This window comes from Tachyglossus aculeatus, unplaced genomic scaffold (genome assembly GCF_015852505.1).
Source record: "Tachyglossus aculeatus isolate mTacAcu1 unplaced genomic scaffold, mTacAcu1.pri scaffold_126_arrow_ctg1, whole genome shotgun sequence".
In the NCBI taxonomy this organism is placed as follows: Eukaryota; Metazoa; Chordata; class Mammalia; order Monotremata; family Tachyglossidae; genus Tachyglossus; species Tachyglossus aculeatus.
The window spans coordinates 773,430-781,554 of NW_024044855.1; the positions used below are offsets into that span (position 1 = coordinate 773,430).

At 42.7% G+C, this 8,125-nt stretch overlaps 1 non-coding gene across 1 annotated transcript; it reads left to right on the top strand.

Annotated features, from left to right (window-relative positions):
* Nucleotides 1–6,663: 6,663 nt before the first annotated feature.
* On the top strand, nucleotides 6,664–6,801 carry LOC119922843. Its single transcript, XR_005448727.1, has one exon. It is a non-coding gene; the product is annotated as a small nucleolar RNA SNORA7 (small nucleolar RNA).
* The last annotated feature ends 1,324 nt before the right edge of the window (nucleotides 6,802–8,125 follow it).

Consider the following 8,125-nt stretch of genomic DNA (forward strand, 5'->3'; position numbering starts at 1 on the left):
ATCCTCATTTGTCAGGTGGGAAAAGTGAAACAGAGAAAATAATAATAATAATAATGAAAATTGTAGCATTCATTAGCACTTACTATGGTCAAGTACTGTACTAAGCACTGGGGAAGACACAACATAATCTGGTCCCACATGGGGCTCACAGTCTAAGTAGGCGAGAGAACAATTATTGAATCCCCAGTTTGCAGGTAAGAAAAATGAAGTGACTTGCCCAAGATCATAAAGCGGAAAAGTGGTGGAACAGAGATTAAGATCCAGGTTTTCCGTTTCTCAGTCTTCTGCTTTTCCCACTCAGCCGAACTAACTGTTTTACCCTCTCTTACCCCTCTTTCTTTTCTAACTATTAACATTTTCATCTCTTTAGCAAACCACAGCCTTGAAGTACAAACCTCTATGTTCTCCCATTCCCCCACTGGTAATTTATCTTAATGTCTATCGCCCCTCTAGACTGAGAGCTCCTTAATGGCAGGGAAAGTGTTTTCCTCCTCTCTTGTATTGTTCCTTCCCGAACTCGTAGTTCAGTGCTTAGCACACAGTAAGTATTTAATAAATACCGTTGATCGATAGTTTGCTTGATTTACGGTGAGCCCTTAAAATTAAACACTGGACGTAAGGATGGCTGGGTCACCTCTGTGCCGGACAGTGGACAAATACCATCTATATGGGAAGCAGCAATGACCTAGAGGAAAGAACACTGGCTTGGGAGTCAGAGACCCTGGGTTCTAATCCTGACTCTGTCAATTGCTTGCTGTGTAACCTTGGACAAGTCACTTAATTTTTCTGGGTCTCAGTTTCCTCAACTGTAAAACGGGGATTAAATACCTGTTCTCTCACCTACCTATGTGAGCCCCAAGTGGGACAGGAACTGTGTCCAACCTGATTATCTTCCATCAACTCCAACACTTAGAATGATGTTTGACACAGTGTAAGCACTTAACAAATACCAGTCAATCAATCAAGAGTGTTTATTGAGCCCTTACTGTGCATTTACCGTGAGATTAGTGTTCATTGACAGCTTGAGAGAATACAATATAACAGAATTGGTAGACACATTCCTGCTCACAACGAGTTTACATTCTAGAGGGGAAACAGAATTATTATAAATAAATAAATAAATAAATTATGGTTAGGGACATAAGTGCAGTGAGGTTCAGTGAAAGTTAAGTAAAGGGTCCAAATCCTAATGCAAGGGCAATGCAGAAGGGAATGGGAGAGGAGAAAATGAGGGCTTAATCAAAGAAGGCTTCTTGGAAGAGATATAATATATCACTGTCCACTCAAAGTTTGCTCTCCCCTTGTGTTTTCAGTCACCTCCACACCTCTCAATTGGGATCAACTTCAAGAAGGTCCTCTTTATAAAGCAAAGCCATTTCAAAACGCCATCTCCCTGAGAACATTTATCCAAGGTAACCAACTGGGGTAAATACATTCAAATCAACCGCTGTCCTTACCCCACAATCTGAGGAAGAGCACATATCTAAATCACATTTTAGAAATAAGGAAACTGAGGCACGGAACAGTTAAGTGATTACCCGTTCTATTCTCCAACTCTGCCAACTCTCTTGAAGACCTCATTTACTCCCATGGCTTCAACTTTCATCTCTATTCAGAGGATTCCCAAATACTTCTCCAACTCTGACCTCACTCCTTTTCATTCTTGTGTTTCTTTCTGCCTTCATGACATTTCTGCTTAGAAGCCCCACTAGCAACTCGAAACTTATCCCCAACGGAACTTCTCATTTTCCCATGCAAACTCTGTCCTCTCCCTGACTTTCCAATCCCTGTAGACAATGCCAACGACCTCCCTGTCTCACGAACCCATACCTTTCATTCAATCGTATTTATTAAGCACTTAGCATTATCCTCTACTCACTTCTCTCATTCAGCCCACACATTCACTCTGTCACCAATCTGTTCTTTCCTCTGCACCCAAAACTGTTACCATCCTGATCCAAGCACTTATCATATCTGACCTTAACCACTGCATCAGTCTCCTTGCTAATGTGCCTGCCTCCTGTCCCTTCCCTCTCCAGTCCACACTTTGCTGTGCTGCCTGGATCATTTTTCTGAAAAATCTATTCAATCCATATCCCCCAACTCTTAAAAAAATCTCCAGTGGACGTCCATCCACCTCTGCATCAAATGAAAACTCCTCAACATTGGCTTTCAGGCACTCAATCAGCTCTCTTCCTTCTAAAAACAATAACGATGGCATTTTTAAGTTCTTACATGCGCCAAGCACTGTTCTAAGCGCTGGGGGGGATACAAGATAATCTGGCTGTCCCACATTGGGCTCACAATCTTCATCCCCATTTTACAGATGAGGTAACTGAGGCACATAGAAGTTAAGTGACTTGCCCAAAGTCACACAGCTGACAATTGGCAGATCCAGAATTGGAACCCATGAACTCTGACTCCCAAGTCCATGCTCTTTCCACTGAGCCACGTTCTGCTTCTACCTATTCTTTCTGATCTCCTACTACAACCCAGCCGGCATACTTTGCTCCTCTAATGCCAACCTAATTCCTGTACTTTGAGCTCATCTCCCTTGCTTTCAAACCCCTTGCCCACATCAATCAATCAATCAATCAATCGTATTTATTGAGCGCTTACTGTGTGCAGAGCACTGTACTAAGCGCTTGGGAAGTACTAGTCGGCAACACATAGAGACAGTTCCTGCATCCTCCCTCTGCCCTGGAATTCACTCCCCTGTCAAATCCAACAGCCAAAAGACAGACCTACCTTCAAAGCCCTACTAAAATTGCATTTCTTTCAAGAAGTCTTCCGTGATTAATGTCTCATTTCCCCACCCTGTTCGCCCTCCCTTTTGTGTCACTTATGAACTTAGTCTGTACCCCTTAAATATTTTGTTACTCACCCCAACCCCAGTCCCATAAACACTTATCTAAGTATTTTCACACTCTGATGTTTCCCCTATCGCTTATGTATTTCAATGTTTGCCTCCCCCTCTAGACTGTAAGCTTCTTAAGGGCAGAGATTGCATCTGAAAACCATTTTGTTGTACTGTCCCAAGTGTTTAGTAGCTAGGGTGCTATTGGAGTAGCAGCCTGACCTAGTGTGTTGAACACAGACCTGGGAGTTGGAAGAACCTGAGTTCTAATTCCAACTCTACCACATGTCTGCTCTGTGACCTTGGTCAAGTCACTTCACTTCTCAATGTTTTAGTCACCTCATCCGTAAAATGGGCATTATGACTGTGAGCCCCATGTGGGACACGGAGTGTGTCCAACCTAATTAGCTTGTATCTATCCCAGCACTTAGAACAGTGCCCAGCACATAGTATGTGCTTATCAAATACAAAAAAATGAAACACAAGAACAAAAAACAACCAACCGAACACAGAACAGTAAGCAGTCAATACGTTCCAATGATTTATTTCATTATTTATTCTGATATTGTATCCTGCGATGTTTCTCTACTACCGTTTCCTGCTGTTCCTACTATTAGAAAATAACCCTGTATGCCTGCCTCCCCAAGCAGAGTGTGAGTTCTGTTTGGGCACGTTTTGCATTTTTTTCTTTTGTACATTCCCAGGCACTTAGTACAGTGCTTTGCACTCAATAGGTGCTCAATATGTACCACTACTATTCCTCCAGCTATTGCCAGGTAATTCCCTCATTGATCTGTTCTAATGCCGAACAACCTGTAACTTCAGGGCCTCCATCCTGGACTCTTTCCCAAATCCTGCCTGCTGCTTTTAAACACATTTCCTCCCGTTCTGTGTGCAGTGGAGATGGAGAGAATAGCTGGTGAGTACCTCTGAGGAATAACTCCTCAAAGATCCAAATGCCACTTCTAAATCAATCTCTTCTCCAGGCTTTTTGAAAAATCCAGTTCCCAAAATTCACCCAAACCAGATGCTTTTCTCTTTCTTGTAGCCTGAGACCCAGCACTGAACAAATAAGAGGAAAAACTCAGCTGAGATCTGAGCTGACTGAATTGGCACCTAGTTCCTTTTTTTACCTTCACAGAATCTGCAGGGATAAATGTCCCCAGTGTATAATTAACTCTCTCTGTCTTAGTTTTAGTTGAGCTGTGCTCTCCTCCCCATCTCCCACATAATAATAACTGCGGATTTTGTTAAGCGCTTACTCCATGCCAAGCACTATACTAAGCACTGGGGTAGATACAGGATAATGAAGCCCCACATGGAGCTCGTAGTCTAAGTAGGAGGGAAGACAGGTATTCAATCCCCATTTTACAGATGAGGGAAATGAGGCACAGAGATGTTAAGTGACTTGCCCAAGGTCAGCTAGCAGACATGTGGTGGAAGGGGAATTAGAATCCAAGTGATGATGATGTTGATCATGGTGATGACGATAAAGGGGGCATTTGCTATTTTGTATATTTACTGAGCATTTAAGTGTGTGCAGAGTACTCTACTAAGTGCTAAGTACACTATTACATTATAACGGACACATTCCCTGTCCGCAACAAGCTTACAATCTTTGTGATGCACTTACTAGGCTGTAAGCTCGATGTAGGCAGGGAACGTGCCTGCTACTTCTTTGCTTTGTACTCTCCAAGAGATTAGTACAGTGTTCCGCACATAGTCAGTGCTCAATAAATGCAATTGATTGATTAATGAGGCACCCAGCACTGTACTAAGAGCTGGGTTAGATACAAGATAATCAGGTCAAGGTTGAACATTGACCCTGTCCCTTTTCAGGCTCTCAGTTCAAGTAGGAAGACAGGTATTTAATCCCCATTTTACAGATGAGGAAACTGATTAAGATTTCAGGATCAGAAACCTGCACAACAGTGGAAAAAGAGAAGCACAATGAGACACTGGACCATCAGCATCTAAGCGTATATATCCCCTTAGGTTTTCTCCAAGAGTGAGACCTATCAAGAAATCAATATACTACCAGTGGTCTTTCAACTAGGCTACAAAGTAATAATAATATAAGTATAATATTGGTTAATACTTGCAATGTGTCAAGCACTTCAGAGTTGGGGTAGATACAAGATATTCAGGTGGAATACAGTCCCTCTCCCACACGGGGCTCTCGGGCTCAGTCTAAAGGAGAACAAGGATTGAATCCCCATTTTGCAGATGAGGAAATTAAGGTGCAGAGGTTTTAAGTGATTTTCCCAAGGTCACCCCGCAGGTAGAACTGGAATTAGCACACAGGTCTTCTGACTCCAAGACCTGGGCTCTTTCCAATAGGCCAAACTGCTTCTAATATGACCAACACAAGAGGAGGAGGAAGAGTCAGAAGTGTTTATTAGTGATCCAATAATTCGGGGTGATCTGATAAGGGAAAACATCTTTGTAGGCTTGTCCAGACCACGATTAAAGTTTGCCAAGAGATTCTTCAATCAACAGATTTATTGAGAGGTCCCTAGGTGCAGCACACTGTACTAATCACTTGGGAAAATACAATACCACAGAGCTGGGAGACATGTTACCTACACGGCTCAGTGGAAAGAGCATGGGCTTTGAAGTCAGAGGTCATGGGTTCAAATCCCCGCTCCACCACTTGTCAGCTGTGTGACTTTGGGCAAGTCACTTAACTTCTCTGGGCCTCATTTCCCTCATCTGGAAAATGGGGATTAAGAATGTGAGCCCCCCGTGGGACAACCTGATCACCTTGTAACCTCCCCTGGGCTTAGAACAGTGCTTTGCATATAGTAAGCGCTCAATAAATGCCATTACTATTATTATTATTACCCACAGTGAGACTGAATCACAGTAATGTAAATTACGTTGAAGTAAATTGTTTTATCCACAGTTGGTGAGCACAGGGGTGGCCATTCAGTCACTTAAATCATAGTCATTTAATCTTGAGAGACAGCATCATCTCTTCTTCAGCTTAATATGGCACTTGTTAAACTCTTACTCTGTGCGAGGCACTGTACTAAGCGCTGGAGCAGCTACAAGATAATTGGGTTGGACTCAGCCCCTGCCCCACATGGGGCTCACAATCTAAATTGGAATGAGGAGGATTAAATCTCCATTTTACAGATGAGGTAACTGAGGCAAAGAGAAGATAAGTGACTTGCCCACGGTACACAGCAGACATGTGGTGGAGCCAGAATTTGAATCCAGAACCTCTGACTCCCAGGCCTCTACTTTTCCACTAGGCTATACTGCTTCCTAATCACAATGCCTGGTGTCTGCCTAACTTTAGCTTTGACCCCCACCATAATATTAATGGTCGTAGTTATTAAGAACTTACTATTTTCCAAGCACTGTTCTAAGCACTGGAGTAGAAAGAAAAAGATCAGATCAAACTCTATCTCACATGGGGCTCAGATTCTAAGAGGGAGGGTGAACAGGTATATAACGCCCATTTTCATCATCATCAAATGCCTTTAAGTCGTTTCTGATCCAAAGTGACTCTATGCACATATTTTCTCCAGAATATCCTATCTTTGGCCAAATCTGTAGACATCTTGGTATATATATATATGTATAGTTTTCTTTGTAAAAATAATACGGAAGTTGTTTACCATTCCCTGCTTCCATGCAGCAAAAACTTTAGTCTCTGCCATTGTCTTTGATCAACATTTCAATTACTTGATCATCTGCCTTTGACTCTTTCCCATGCCGATGCTGAACAACACATCTGAATCAACTTTGTCTGAAACTTCGGCATAGACCTTTCCATTATGGGTAACCCTGATGAGAAAATCCTCTCAGGATCGCACCTGGAGAGTTTCTACTACTCTACCAGTCTTGACTACGGGAGGAAGAGTCAAGCAGAAGCATACCCATTCCATTCCTAACTTGAACAGTAGCTAGCGAGTGGAAGGTAATCGGCTACAAGTCACAACTCACCTGTGCTGGGCAGCAGCGGTATGGGAAAGAGTTGAGAGTGGAGACTCAAGTTTGCGGCGTGGAAGAAGGCAATGGCAAACCACTTCCATATTTTTACCAAGGAAACTCTATGGATACCCTAACAGAATGATTGCAGGTAGAGGTGGGGCAGCGTGGCTCAGTGGAAAGAGCCGGGACTTTAGAGTCAGAGGTCATGGGTTCGAAACCCGCCTCCGCCACATGACTGCTGTGTGATATTGGGCAAGTCACTTAACTTCTCTGGGCCTCAGTTACCGCATCTGTATAATGGGGATTAAGACTGTGAGCCCCACGTGGGACAACCTAATAACCCTGTATCCTCCCCAGCACTTAGAACAGTGCTTTGCACATAGTAAGCAATTAACAAATGATTATTATTATTATTATTATTATTATTATTATTATTATTATTCTGGGAGAGAAGTGTCCCTTCAAGGCCCTACTGAGAGCTCACCTCCTCCAGGAGGCCTTCCCAGACTGAGCCCCCTCCTTCCTGTCCCCCTCCTCCCCCTCTCCATCCCCCCACCTTACCTTCTTCCCTTCCCCACAGCATCTGTATATATGTATATATGTTTGTACGTATTTATTTATTTATTTTCCTTGTACATATTTATTCTATTGATTTTATTCTTTTAATATGTTTTGTTTTGTTTTGTTCTCTATCTCCCCCTTCTAGACTGTGAGCCCACTGTTGGGTAGGGACCATCTCTATATGTTGCCAACTTGTACTTCCCAAGCGCTTAGTACAGTGCTCTGCACACAGTAAGCGCTCAATAAATACGATTGAATGAATGAATGAATGAAAGTGTCCATGGGTCCATGTCCATCCTTGTGAATGAGATGGATAAAAGTCTCTAGACTGTACGCTCCTTGTGGTCAGGGAACAAATCTACCAAATCTATTATATTGTACACTCCAAAGTGCTTAGTACAGTGCTGTGCACACGGTAAGTGTTCAATAAGTACAATTGACTGATTCATTCATTCAATCGTATTTTTTGAGCGCTTTCTGTATGCCGAGCACTGTACTAAGCGATTGGGAAGTACAAGTTGGCAACGTGTAGAGATGGTCCCGATCCAACAACGGGTTCACAGTCTAGAAGGGGGAAATAGACCACAGTACAAAACACGTAGACATGTGTCAAAATCGTCAAAGCAAATAGAATTATAGCTATATTTCACATCATTAACAAAATAAATAGAATAGTAAATATGTACAAGTAAAATTTGTACAAATGTATACAGGTTTTGTGAGGAGGGGAAGGAGGTAGGGCAGGGGGTGATGTGGAGGAGAGGA